Here is a 15081-nt window from a genome sequence, read left to right as displayed (position 1 = left end):
AACTGTAGAGGGCAACAAGATCTCCTTATCTCATCCTCTTCTCAAATCTGAACAGTCCTAGATCCCTCAGCCTCTCCTTGTATGATAGATGCTCCAAGCTGCTAACAAACTTTGTGGCCCTTTGCTGGGCTCACTCCTGTGTGTCTGCATCTCTCTCATACTGGTGAAATTCTCTGTACAAGTATTGCAAAATATCACAGCACCATTCCCCTTAGTATAGCCCTGTGCTGCGTTGGTTGCATTGCCTTCCCTTCCCTTCTCTTTCCTTCCCTTATCTTCCCTTCTCATATAAGTCCACTTTTGTCCTAGGCAAAAGAAACTAAGCACAGATCTTTATGCACCCCCCTCCCTCTCCCCCACACTTTCAAGAGATGCACTGTGCAGAGCTTAACAAAAACTATTATGCCAACAAATCACTTCTAAGCATCAGATGAAGAACTGAAGGATTTGTGTGTTTAGCACTGATTGCTGTCAGTGGGTTAAATAGTAAGATTTTCAGAAAATTCAAAATACTTAGTAACTGGTTTAAAAAAAAAAAATCACCCAATTATTCTTGGAAAAAGTTTTTTTTGGCAGAGAAGTGTGATTTTGAATCTGGCCATTCTTAGTGAAATTAGTGAATTGCTAATTTCTTGCATTCTTGTTTATACAGTCTTGACATGGTACACTTACAGTCTGTGTTGATTTGAAACAGATACTGAACAGTCATCTTACAATGGAAACAATGCATATCCCATATCTTCTTCTACAAGTTGTGTTTCTGGGCACAGCTTTAGCAAAGCATCCACAGATTAATTTGCTCAGTGCTCAGTGAGAGAGTGTTAATCATGATGAACTAATGTGATTTTAATGGGAATGTCATAAGTAGCCCTATGCAAATTCTATTTTAATGTAGCAATTAATTGTACTCTGATTTCACCAAATGAGATAGCTTGAAGTGCAGCATTACATCTTGTGCATCAAAATACTTTGGCCCCTGATGCAGATGTGTGCTTTTGACAGGATACTCTTACATAAACCTTGGAATTTTTGTGGGAGTCAGAATGCTAGAAAGGGGGAATGTGCAGACTAAATCTGATCCTTTACTCCTGTTCTCTACTCTTGTCCACAGAGTTAAGTCTTTAAGTTCCCAAGGCTGAGGAGAAGCAAAAAATAAAGCTCTCATTTTTTTTCTAGGTGAAACTTCATTGATGAGTAGTCTAACAAAGCAGACATCATTTGAAGGGACTTTGAATTGTCAGAGGTGCTGTTGTGCTTCCCAGAGTCAGCTGGCCACTTGGACACAGTTTTTCTGGAGAGGTAACTTCAGACAGCAGGAAGGAGCTGTGATTTGTCCTGTAGAATAACACATCACTCATCCTCCAGATTGCCCTATTAACCTTTGATATTTCTGTGATATATGGAATATTATGGAATAACTGTTTTGTGTTTCTTTCTGAGTAATTATGAACACTTTTTCTTCGTTCACATTTTTATTGGTCAGGTTCCTGCTTATTTACATACATTAAAAGAACATCTAGAGAATATAAAGTCTAAGAAAAGATTTCAAAACAGTTCAGGCTCAGGCATGTCTGGCTTGAGTCCTATAGTATAAGAAGAACATAGTTATCACAAATGTCTTATCCTGATTTTAACACAGGGCTTATACGTAGATTATTGTTTGATTGATTAATTGTTTTGAGCACACTTTGTGAGCTCAGGACAGGAAATGCCCTTGAAACAAGGAGAGACCTTTAATGTGATTTGACATTGAGTAGGAGATCAGAATGTAGTTACAGAGACAAACTGATGTAGCTGTGCTACCGTGTGTGGCCAAATACAGTACCTGCTAGTAGTATTCTACTAGCTAGAATTATCTACATGCTGAAAACACACTGGCATTTTGCTACTATACATCAAGGAGGTAAAATGGGAATAAATAACAAAAATAAACTCACTGTTCATCTCAATGGAACAAAGTCTGCTAATGAAATGAAGAAATAATAATGAAGATGCAATGGTGTATGAATTTACTGGTAATCAGAAGTCAAAGAGCAGTTCTCAGCTTGGTCAGTTCAAAGCTTCACCTGCTCCCTACCTGCATTACAGGCTTTTTTTACAGATGTCTTCATTCATGAGTTCTTTTTGTTCAAGCACAGTGTTGGTTGTATGTGATGAAGGATGGATGGGGCTGAGTCATCTGCGTATTTCCAGTATCTATGATGTATGATCAGTCTAATACGCTATTTCATCACAAGTTCACTGAGTGTTTACTTCCAGAAAATAACAAGTTCTGATGACACTGGAAATCCATAAGGAGCTGGCTTATCTTAAAGGAAGACTATCTCATTGTATCCTGTTTCAGCCATGCTGAGCGCTTTGGAGAGGTAGATAAAGAGAACAGTGAATATCTCTACCTCTGATGATGAGTCTCAGAGTCTCAGGAGTTTTTCCATATTTCTTCCTGGAAATAGATTATCATAACTAAAGCATTAGATGCAGTAGGAAAAAGGGGCAGTTGGCTTATTTGGAAATGAGTTTGATAACAATTGAAAACAACAGATCCAGAAGATACTTCCTCACTGGGACTTCAAGGCAGGATATTCACTGATGTGTGCAGTTTGTGGAAAAGACAATATTTTTTAAAATGTTTGTTTAAACTTTGGTTTAAATAATAGTTTAAAGGTAGATTTGCAAACAAACAGGACTGATGATGGCCAATTTTAAATTCATGATGTGATACTTCTCCAAGAAGTAAAAGTCATTTGAAATATAACACTTTACTGGAAAAAGGAAGGTATAAATGAGCTATAAACAAAAATACTCCAGAATGTGCAAAAGTTCTTCTCCTCTACAAAGACAGGCTGAGGGAGCTGGGCTTGTTCAACCCAGAAAAAAGAAGGCTGGGGGTGACCTAATTGCAGCCTTTCAGTAGCTAAAGGGAGCCTATAAATAGGAGGGGAGTCAACTCTTTGAAAGGGTAGATAACAGCAGGACAAGGGGAAATGGTTTTAAGTTGAGGGAGGGAAGATTCAGGTTGAATGTCAGGGGAAAGTCCTTTATTATGAGAGTGGTGAGGTGCTGGAACAGCTGCCCAGAGAGGCTGTGGATGCCCCGCCCCTGGAGGTGTCCAAGGCCAGGTTGGATGGGGCCCTGGGCAGCCTGGTCTAGTATTAAATGTGGAGGTTGGTGGCCCTGCATGTGGCAGGGGGTTTGGAGCTTGATGATCCTTGAGGTCCCTTCCAACCCTGGCCATTCTGTGATTCTGTGATTCTGTAACATTTAATGACTAAAGCTTTCCAAAGCTCTTCCAATAGGGAAGAGAATCACAACTGCTTTTAAGGTAGAGTTTGTCATAGATATGAGAAAAAAATTGTAAGATGACTGAATGTAATATCAAGAGACTGGGCTGAGTGCTTCAGGAAGGTGTTTCTTAGTTTATATTCTTAGAATCATCATCTTTGGGAGTGCTTTTGGGGCAAGATTTGGCAGCCTACATAGAAAGATTATGAGGAAATTGCTATTGTTCATCCAGTCTGTCTTAATTCCTGCTTCTGCCGTTTCATTTCCCCCTCTCGTCCAAAATGATACCTATGATCAGGTTTGGTTATCCGCATTTTCAATATCAGAATGAACACAGGCAATAGACACCTGAGATAATCCCACAGCTGTTAGAGACTGGATTTCTTTTTTCTTCAGGAAAGCTTTTGAATTTGAATCAGAGATGCATTTGGAAGTCAAACTGTTTCCTGACTAGTGCACATTCCTGTTTTCTAGACAACACTCTCCTCCCCCAGAGCAATGAGAACCGCATGCAACTCATACAGAACTTGAGCCTTCATTTGTGGTTGTTTCCTGCAGAACATTTTCAGAGCAAATACATTCTGCAACGTAGATGGCAATTACACATTTCTTCCAATTGTTAGATGAATTGTCAGTAGGATAATAAGGATAGTGGGGATGGGGAAGATTTATCTGACTAGGAAAATCACATTGCGTTCAGACTCCCTGTAGAGCTTTTATTGACTCTACTGCCAGCAGAGATTAGTGCAACGCAAAACGGTTAAATAAACAACCCAGTATTTCCAACTGTTTAAGTGGTTCCAATAATTAGTAGTTCTCAGTCTCTCAATTTACATCTTTTTCCAGCTGTTAGACCCATTTTCAAAAACATATCTACATGGATTTGTGTGCCTTTTCAGTACTTTGGAATTCAAAGGCTGCTACTGGGCATTTGATCTCTTGGTATAAACAGTGCAATGTCTTCAGGAGATTATTAAAGGTATTAAGTTAGAGGCTCTTCATAAAATTGCAGAAGTCAAGTTTCATATGTAAATTCATTTATTCTTTTATTTTTCATCATATAATCACTGCACCTAATGCATTTTACATTGTATGGCAACACAAATACGATAACAGACTTTGCAATTCTCTTTCAAAAAAATTTCTTTCCAGTGATGACAGGGAGAGCCTGAAGGTATTTACCCCTACCCTGACTTCAGCACCTGCAATTATTTAGAAAGATCTTGGTGTTTGCTATCTGCTGTGAGGCAATATACATCTTCAGATAGGTTGGTATACTGCCACAGGTGGAAAGCAGGTGGAGGAAAGATGAAACTGAATTTTCAGAGAGTATGACAGTAGTCATGTTCTCTGCTTTGTATCAGACCCGCAGGGTTATGCTTCAAGACTGGGATGTTCCTAGAGTAAACTGTCTCTGTGTGTTCTTGGGTGTTCCATTATATTCTGTGTGAGCAGCATTCCTTCTGCATTGGTTTGTACAGTGAGAGACTTTCTTCTGTTATCTTCTTCTTGTCTGGATGAATGATAGTTTAGTTTCACAGCAGAACAGGCTTAGAATTTCAAAGATATGAGGGTGAGATGGTGGTAATAAGGAGGTATGGGATAGGTTTAAAGCTGTCTATGTAAGAACTATCATTTCTTCAGACAGTGTGGGACCTTGAGGAAAAAAAAAAAAAAAAAGAAATGGGACCCTAAATTATTCTTAAGCAAGAAAATGTGTCTGAGCCCCTTTGAGAAAGCCCATCTATCAGTCGATCCAGCGTCATCCCTCCTTTGCATAAACTCACTTCCTACAAAGATGCATCAGTATTTGGAACCAAGAGAACAGCATATCCTTTGGCTGTACCCTGCGGATCCAACAGTAAATGCACTGTAATTCATTACCAGTTTTGATTTATGTATTGCCTCCTGCCAGACTCCTTTGAGTCTGAGACTTCACTTTTGAGAATTATCCCCATGAGAACGAAGGGACCACTTTGCTTAATCTGTTTTTAAACTGCAAGTGACTTTGGGGCGTAAAATGACAAGTATTTATTGGGAGCTGTAAACACTGCGCAGCAGACGCCTAACCCTGTAAAGCTGCTGCCTTCCAATCCTCTGTCTTTGGTATCAGTGTAAACTCTCAGGCTGAAGGTCTTCACACTGCTAGCTGTGGGAAATTGATTTCTGTTCCGAAAAACAGGAGTGCACTCACTATTGGGGCACCAAAGTCTCTGAAAATTAGCAGCTGCTTTTCACTGCTGGAGTTTTGAAGACAAGTTTTAAAAAACAAATGCTGTTCTGGTGGTGATACTCAGGTTCAAGATCTAGTGTTGTTGTTTGAACAAGTGTCATCTTTTATTCCTAGTGTCCCCATCTGAGGACCTGTCTTCTCTTTGTACACTGCCTTGTTCACACCACCCAAACTTTGTGTGGTCTTTGGGAATCATCCGTGAGGTTTTGCAATATATGGCTTCTCATTCCAGAGTCCAGGCAATGAAACTGGACCAATAAATTGTTTTCTGAAGACCTGTTTGAAGCAAAGACTTGAAGTCAGTGAGATTATCTTCCTTTATTTACATGAACCAGAACGTCACCTTGGGAAATAAGCAAAGATAAATTAGCACAACTGACATCTATGTAATGCATATGTGCATCTGTATCTGCGTTTGTGCTTCCTGCTGAATACAATAAACAGTAATCGAATTAAATCTTCATGTCTTTGTGGGTCTCTGAATGATTCATATTTTAGAAAAAAAGAAAAACACAAAACAAGTATAAACAGTACAGGTGTTTAAACATAGAATTAATAATGAAAAATTTCATCAGTCACCATGTCTTAGCAAAATTGCTACAGTTCCTCAGTGCCTTGGGCAAATCTCAAATCCCTTTTCCCCCTAGAGTTTGAGCTTAATAACAGCTATTTATCTAATTCATAGAGAATTCGAGGCTTTCTTTATAAATATTTTCCTCATGTCTTCGTTGTTGCAACTCCAGGTTTTTCAGCACTGAGATCTGTTGAAACACAATGTCAGCACAACATCTGAAAAACAAAAGGTGTATTTGCCTTCTGTTTTTCTCTCGTGACCGTTTGATTCCTCCCTCAAATTCTGTGAGATGCACACCAGTGAATTCTAATTCTGCCAAAATAATACCATGTCATTTTCCTCTTTCCAGATATGTTGCACTGCAAAATTATTTATTTGGATGATGGTAGTGTCAGTCTTGATTACCCAAATTACAGGGCTAAAGGGAAATAATGGTTAAAATGTAGTAGTTCTCTCCAGGATATTAAAAAATCCTTTCCAAACTGTGTTTTAAGATAAATACATGAAAGAAGTGTCCTACAACCCTGAAAATGGCTTTAACTGAGATATTACATTTTTATGTTTTAATCAGCAATAGCAAATTATTGCTGGCATTACATTTGTCACAGCTGAGACAGTGAAAGAAAAGCTTGTACAAAACTGTGCTTTCCCAGTGTTGCAATGAATTCTTTGATTAACACTGTGATATGCAGTCTCCTAAACACAGACTTCAAGCTGACTCCCAGTGAGGCACTGTTTTCCCCAGAAGGGCACAGGTCTCTGTAGATCTTATTTCACATGTACCAGTTTCAGCTGGGTGACTGCAGAACATCTGAGAAATGTGGTTCAAACACCAGCCTTCAGACAGGTTCAGGTACTCTACCTGTTGATGTCTAATCACAGATGATGATGGTGTGTTACCTATCGATGTATTTATCCTGGGGGGAAGAAAGGAATAAAAAGAGGAAGAGGATACAAATCAGTTGCCATTTTCATAACTGGTATTTTTAAGAATGTTTTTTTAAAAGGTTCTGAAATTACTTCACTGAGAAATTTTGAAAGTGAAGTCTTCAGTCTTCAGTCACTGCTGTTTTTTCTACGAATATGAAATGGAAGTCTCAGGGAGCCATTTAAATCTTTGAGAGGAAGTTCTGAGGCTTCTTGTTCCAACCTCACTCTCAAAGTAGGACTGTCACTGACCCTAGATCATGGCTAGGGAGTTTATGAACCTAGTCTTGAAAATATCCAAGGTGGAGACCTCACAGCTTCTTTGTGCAGTCCATGGCAATGCCTTAATGCTGGAGGAAACAGGCTTTCCTCATGTCCAGGCAGAATGTCTCAGGACACAAACTGTGACCATTGTCTCTTCTGTCTCTATAAATCCTCCTCAAGTAGTTGCTTACAGCTATCAGATTTTCCATCAGTCTCCCTCTTAGTCAAACTAATCAAGCTCATCTTCCTCTGTTCTTTCCTAAGGGCCATATTTTGCATGTTTCTCACCCACTTATTTTTCCTCCAGTTGGATTCTCTCCAACTTCCAAATATGTTTTCTTGAATTACAAGGGCACAAAACTGGACACAAGATTTCTGGTGTTGGCTCATCAGTGGTGAACAACACTTCTTTTTGCTGATGGCATTCCAACCAAGGTATTCCAGGATGCATTTCGCAGAAAACAAAGGCAACTGTGTGAACTCTGTAACTTTGACAGAACAGAGAAAGTGAGAATTTAAATACGGACTTATGTACTAACTTTTTATGATAAAATGTTGTCATTATGAAATACACGGCTTATGTGATTTAAAAATAGATTCTAGAGTAACTTCTAAAATCAGTTAACATAAGAATCTGAGAAAGAAGCTGTCTTACCACTAAAATCCATAAAGGAAGATTGGACCAGAGAAACATACCTCCAGATACATGCATCTTTCTCCAGAAGGTATTTCATCCCACTCACAGGCATTTTTGTTTCTAGAGGTCTATGGTGCAAATACTAAAGATTATGATCAAATCAATGCTGGAAAATAAGATTTTTCGGGGAACAATTCATTTGACTAAATGTGGAAATCCACTTCAGGCTGCCTGCTTCTCTCCCTTGATACTTATATATAGGAAGTTCACTGTATCATAGAATCCTAGAATGGCTTAGGCCAGAAGGGACCTTAAAGATCATCGAGCTCAGGTCTTTGATATCCTTGACCTCAGTTCAAATAAACTTTATTTGTTGTTGTCAAACATCACATCTTAATGCTTTGCAGTCCTTTAGAAGATCCATTTGTGTCATAGTCATCTTTGATTTTCATTTTTTGTCATTAAGAGAAAGAGGGAACATTCAGTGTATGCACGTATCAGTTATCCCTGCTTCTGTACAGCCATGATGGGAGGAGACATCGGGATATTATCAAAATGCAGCCTAGAAAGGCATGAAGTGATGTCATCCAAACTATATAATACAGAGTAACTGAAATTGCATATGAAACTACAGATGACTGGGGGTGAACAGGGGGGACAACTAACAAAACAACAAAAACTCTGATCTACAGAGTGAGAGAAAAGGGAGTTTGGAGGTGCCTGCAGAGAGACAAAAGAACTCAACAAAAATACAACACCCATTTTAAATATTATATGAACATAGACAGTTTCGACACAGCTGGGAAAGACTGACTCCACTGAACTAAATACACCAGTACTGAAAGTTGTAGAACTTACATTGATGCCATTTTAGTGTTAAAGCATATGCACAGTATTTTTATTTCTCATATTTCTACCGAACTCTAATAGAGTCTGAATCACTGATTTTAACAGGATGTACATTTATAATAACAGTGTCTCAAATGCACTATTTGAGAAGGAGAATGGAGTTGGCTGCATATGAGAATGATGTAGTACAATAGCATTAGCAGCATTAAATAACTGCAATAGCTTACTTCTTTTTTTTCTCAGAAGAATGAGGAGAAAGGCTGTCTCCTCTAATTTGGGATTTGCCACTCTACAAACTTCCTTTCTGCTTGGGGTAGAAGTGCCTTTAGAATGTTCTGCAATGTTAAGAGCCCTCAAACACTCACAAGAGCACTCAGAGACCTTTATGATCTATGGAACCATAACTTTGAACATTTGTTTGGCTTACGAGTCTTTCCTGCTGTCACATATTATGTTTATTATAGAGAATCCCTAGTCTAGGAATTGCCCAATTGATCTCAATGGGAATTTGTGCATCAGCAAAAATATGTTTTTCAATGTTATGTACGATAAAGCTCCTTAATTAACTCATAGTTTTATTGGTAATAATACAGACCCCTCCTGCATGTAGTAAGGATGTGTAGTTCTAGAGAGAGAGGGATGCTCAGATGGTATTTCTCCTCTGTTTAATCCTTCAGAGCCCTGCCTGAACCCAAAATGGTAATATACATTGTGGAAACTTGTAAGGTGGTTGAAGTTTCTTCCTCTTTGGAAAACTTTAAAACTCACAGCATATTCCCCCTGACCAAAAAGTTTTAAGAATCTTTTGCTGACTATAGCACAGTATTTCTCAAAGCAAATTTGTTAAGAAATTAGCACTCTTTACATTTCAGAAAGCAGGGGTGGCAGATAATGTTTAATGACATATTTAAATGCCTACAAGTTTTGGTATGAACACTCAAGAAAAAATACCACTTTATTAATAACACTAATGTACTTTCTGGCTAATATTCCTCTCTGCAGGTAGTGTTGCTTGGGACACAGAGCTATTATAAAAAGGGTGTTGAGGCCAAACTGATCATTTCCTGAACAATTCATTTAATTTTTAGCGCTTTCTGGATTTTTAAAATTGTTAAAATAAAGGTCACATTTTGTGACATTGCAATTTCACGCAATTCCATGCAACACAATATTTCCATGCAGATGTAGGTATTTTTTGTGAACACTGTGAATGTTCTTGTGATGTGTGTCACTCTCCTTCAAACAACCTTTATTTTTTTCCTTCTTCCTTTCCTTTTCCCTTTCATTTTCCCTTTCCCTTCTTCCTCCCTTCCTCCCTTCTTACTTCTGTAAGCCATAAACAATAACTTTGAATTATAATAGTTAATTAAGAGCTCTGTGATAAAGAATTTACTTCTGAATGAAAGAATATGAAGTTATGAAGTTAAACAAGCTCAGAATCATACTGCCATGGAACAGTGATGCATATGAATACCTATTACTTTTTGATTTATTTTCAAAAAAATTTTTTATCTTGTTACAAGAATGAAGGCAGGAAGTGGTACTGCTGTTCTGTTTTTCCATGTTCCAGCTTTCAGGTATTTCAGGAAATAATGCTTGAGTATTAAAATTGTTGTGATGTATGATTTAGTACTTAGCTGTGTTAGGTACCTTTAAGTTCGTAACTACCACTTAGGTACTGTGGTATTGTGTGACATAGGGTCTTCTGTGCCTTTTTTTTGACTACTGATCTACATTTATTTGTGTGGTCTAACAATTTTAGGTTATTCAGAGAAATGGGAACATAACCATGGTGGAGGTGGGAAGGCAGTGGGACATTTTTTTGTTGTTAAGCTGGATTTCTGATTGATCAAATGCACTGCAGCTGCACAAATGTGTTTCCTGATGCAAGAAGGGAGCCAGCATATTAGTAGAAGCAGTTGAGGAAGAAGGTGAGAGCATCTCGTTCAGCAGGAGTGGTTTAGAAATTTGTTGAAACTTACTGTTTGGATAATGCTCTTAACAATATGCTCTAATTTCTGTTCAGCCTGGAAGTGGTCTCGTGGTTCAGCTTAGTGATCTTTGTAGGACCCTTTCAATTGAAATATTCTATGCTAATATATTTTAGAAGTCTTGCAAGAACAGTGTCTACAAGAGCAGTTAAGAAAGTTTTCAGAATTTCTTCTTTTCTATTGTGCCAGTGTAAAAGAGCTTGCTTCCCTATTTGGTGAGCCCTGCAGCACTCAGCCCTGGAGCCTTGTAACCAAGTGCCATGGTACAGCTCTCTGATTTAAACATGCATATATAAATATTTGTTAAGTGTACAAATGTATATTGCACTTATCTATGGAGGTGGATAAATATAAAGGGATGAGGACAATAAGGAAACATCCCAGAGATTCCCAATTAAGACAGTACAAGCTGTAAGAACCAGATAATCAGTTCATGAATTAGTAACTTCCTTTTAATGGTTTAGAGCTTATTTATTATTCTGTGGTAAGTTAATGAGATAAGGTGATTGGTGTGCAGCTCTTTGTCCAAGTTGATGGAGAGCTTCCAACTACCAGTCGGTCTGTGCTGGGGTATGCAGATGGCAGGTGTTGGGGAGCTCCCTGTGTCCATGGCGCATGCATCCTCCAACTGCTGGTAAGACCATAATGCAGTGTAGTGTCCTCATCCTGAGGACGGTGTCTTGTACAAGTTCAGATACTTGCTGTTTAGTGGAGCCTGTAATGTGTCTGCGCCCCTGTATGGGCTGTTACTGTGAAGGACAGAAGAATCAAGAGATGCGGCCAGACCCCTTCCACCACCACAGACAGGTCCTGGTCTGCCTACCTGGGCCTCTCCAAATTCCATGCCTGAGCTGTCCATCCCAGAGCTCTGTGATAGCCCTGGTATCCAGGTGTGGGCCAGCCACCTGCTCACTGTGAGAGGGATCCAACCAGTACTCGGAGTAGGTGCAGAGCACCAATGAGAATGTGGTCAGCTCTCATCATGCATGGCCTGTGAATACACACAGCAAGAGTATGGGGAACTCTCTGTGCATGCCTGCCTTACCTGTCCTGTAGAGTGTTGAAAGCTGTCTGGAGGATGAGGGCAGGAGTGTTTGTTGGTCTGGATCCTGTCAAGACCAAATGTCCAGCATGGAGAAAAACAAATAACCTACCCTGCTTCTTTGTCATGATGGGGGGAGGAGCACAGTAGAGAGTTTTCAGGATCCTGCAGGACCCAGAAGGACTACAGTTTGGGGGTGACTTATCTGTCCTTTAGACTGCTGGCAAACATCTGCAGTGAGAGGACAGATGTGTTTGGTGGTCTGGTTCTATCTGTGTCCAGATATCCAGCTGCAAGACATAGGAGAAGCAACAATGAAGCAGCCACCTACTCTGCTTCTGTGTCCTTCTCTACTGCACGGCCCTGCTCACCACACTGCTTGTCTGTCAGGACGCTTTGCTGTAGTATGGGGCTGACTGTGGCAACAACCCTGCACTGACATGGTGACTGCAGTCACCCGGGCTGGTGCCACCATTTCTTGTGGGTATGTCTTGATAAACTAGGCAAAAAATTGATGGTAGGAAGAGGGGCATTGTAGGGAGATTCCAAGGTTCTGTAGGACCCGGAAGGGGTACAGTCTGGGACTGATTTAACAGGCCTGTAGAGTGAAGACAGTTCTCAGGATGTTTTCAGAGGCCTAGTGTCATCCTTATCCAGTTGTTCAGCTACAAAAATGAATAAACAAACAAACAAACAAACAAACAAACAAAAATAGGAGAAGCAATGAGGAGTAGCTGTCTGCTGTCCTTCCTAGTCCTTCCCTCTTATGCAACGCCAGACTCACCAGATAGCGTATCTTCCAGAGTTTTTTGTTGCCATCTGAAGCTTTCCTTTGTAACCAACCACACAGTGCAATCACTGCTGGTGCTTGCACCTTCTGTGAGGTCAGCTCTTGGAAACCAGGAAAAAATATGGGAGTAGGTGAAGAGGCATCTTAGGGAGCTTCTAGGGGCCTGTAGGACCCCGAAGGAGTACAGCCTGGGGCTGACTTATCTGTCATGTAGAGCGTAGGGCATTTTCAATGGTCTGGCTTCATTCTTGTCTAGATGTCCAGCTGCAAAACAAAACAAAACAAAACAAAAAACAAAACAGGAAAAAACACAAGGAATAGCTGTTTGCTCTCCTTCCCAGTCTTTCTCTCCTCTGCATGACCCAGCTCATCAGATAGCTTGCGTCCCTGCATTTCTTGTTGCCATCTGGAACTTCCTATGTCACTAACTTCACATTAACTTTGCCAGTGCAATCACCAAGGTTGGTAGCAGCGCCTTTGTTTTGGCCCTTGTCTCAGCATACCATGTAAAATACTGGAGGAGGGATAGGGAGAACTTAGGGATCTTCCAGGATCCTGTAGGACCCAGTTTGGGGCTGACTGTAGATTGTGGACAGCTGTCAAGGGGTGAAAAGACAAGCGTGTTTGGTTCCACTGGTGTCCAGATGTCCAGCTACTAGACACAGGAGAAGCAACAAAGAAACAGCTGTCTGCCCTGATTGCCTGTGCTTCCTTCCACTGCATGGCCCTACTCACCAGGTTGTTGTCTGCCAGCCTGTTCTGTAGCAGTTTGTGGCAGACTGCGTAAACAACCCCGCACTGGCATGGCTGCTGAAATTACAAAGCCTGCTACCTACACATTTCTTTGGGGCTTGGTCTCAGCAAACCACGCAAAACTTTGGCATAGGGTTGGGGAGAGACTAGAAAGGTCCCATAGTCCTGTTGGACCCAGAGGGAGTACAGTTCTAGGCTGACTTATCCATCTTGTAGAGTGTGGAGAGCTCTTTGGGCATTTTCAATGGTCTGGTTCCATCCTTCTTTGGATGTCCAGCTACAAAAGACAGGAGAAGCAACACTGCTTTCCAGTCTGTCTTCCTCTGCATGGCCCAGATCACTGGGTAGCTTGTCTCCCAGCCTTCTTTGTATCTACTGGATATTTATTGTGTCACCAACCTCACACTCACATTGGCCACTGCAATCTCTAGGGTTGGTGCCAGCCCTTTCTTTGGGTCCAGGTCTCAGCAAACCAGGCTAAAATGTTGGGATAGAGTCAGGTGGATCTTAGAGAGCTTCCGTGGTCCTGTAGAACCCTGGAGTACAGTTTGAGGCTCACTTAGCTGTTTTGTAGAGTGTTGGCAGGTGTCTGGGGAACAGAGATGGTCTGGTTCCATCCATGTCTACGTATTCAACTGAAAGACACAGAAGCAACAACTAGCAGCCACCTGACTTGCTTGTCTGTCTTGCCCTCCCTTGCACATTCCTGCTCACCAGGTTGCTTATATGACAGCCTGCTTTGTAGTAGTCTGGTGCTCCCTTGGACACCAACCCCCATGCTGGCATGGCCAGTGTGTTCACTAGTGCTGGTGCCTGCACCTTCCGTGGAGCTAAGAGAAAAGGTAGGAGTAGGTAAAGGAGCATCTGAAGGAGCTTCCATGGACCTGTAGGACCCAGAAGAGGTCTAGTCTAGTCTGGGGCCGACTTGTCTGTCCTTCTGTCCTGTAGAGTGTAGGCAGGTCTCAAGACATTTTCAGTGGTCTGGCTCCATCCTTGTCCAGATGTCCAGCTATAAAAAACAGGAGAAGCGACAAGGAGTAGCCATATACCTCACTTCCCAATCCTGCCCACCTCTGCATGGCCCTGCTCACCAGGATTCTCAATTGCCATCCTTTTCCCTTGCCCTCCGGAACATCCTGTGTCACAAGCCCCATGTAACTATGGCAGCTGTAATCGCTAGTGCTGATGTCAGCACATTCTTTGAGGCCTTGTCTCAGCAAAGCTTACATAATTTTGGGGTAGGGATAGGGAGGAATTATTGAGCTTCCAGGGACCTGCAGGCCCAAGAAGGATTGCAGTTTGGAACTGACTTATCTGTCTCATAGAGGGTCAAGGGCTGCTTGGGGGACAGAGGATGGACTTGTTTGGTGGTCTGGTTCCTTCCATGTCCAGATGCCAGCCTTCAGGAACAGAATAATGATCATGGAGCAGTCTCTTGTCTTGGTTCCCTTTCCTGCCCTCCCCTGCATGACTGCTAAGTAATAAATAAATAAATCAACCATTCATCCATTAGTGCCTCACGGTACTTAGGCCATCTCAAGGTGAGCATCATGATCAGTTCTTATCACATGTCAGAATCATAGAATGGTTTGGGTTGGAAAGGATCATCCAGTTCCAACCCCTCTGTTATAGGCAGGGACATCTCCCTCTAGACCATGTTGCTCAAAGCCCTGTTCATCCTGGTCTTGAACGCTTCCAGGGTGGGAGTATCTACAACCTCACTGGACAACCTGTTCCAG

At 41.1% G+C, this 15081-nt stretch overlaps 1 long non-coding RNA gene across 1 annotated transcript; it reads right to left on the bottom strand.

Moving 5' to 3' along the window:
* Positions 1–10568: 10568 nt before the first annotated feature.
* On the bottom strand, positions 10569–14342 carry LOC109365461 (uncharacterized). Its single transcript, XR_014881292.1, has 3 exons — positions 12584–14342; positions 11581–12464; positions 10569–11506 (listed from the first exon to the last, which is right to left on the bottom strand). It is a non-coding gene; the product is annotated as an uncharacterized LOC109365461 (long non-coding RNA).
* Between the last annotated feature and the right edge of the window lie 739 nt (positions 14343–15081).

Source organism: Meleagris gallopavo, chromosome 1, assembly GCF_905368555.1.
Source record: "Meleagris gallopavo chromosome 1, MGAL_WU_HG_1.1, whole genome shotgun sequence".
Lineage (NCBI taxonomy): Eukaryota > Metazoa > Chordata > Aves > Galliformes > Phasianidae > Meleagris > Meleagris gallopavo.
Note: the sequence above shows the minus strand (reverse complement) of the source record. Positions and strands in the feature narration are given on the sequence as shown.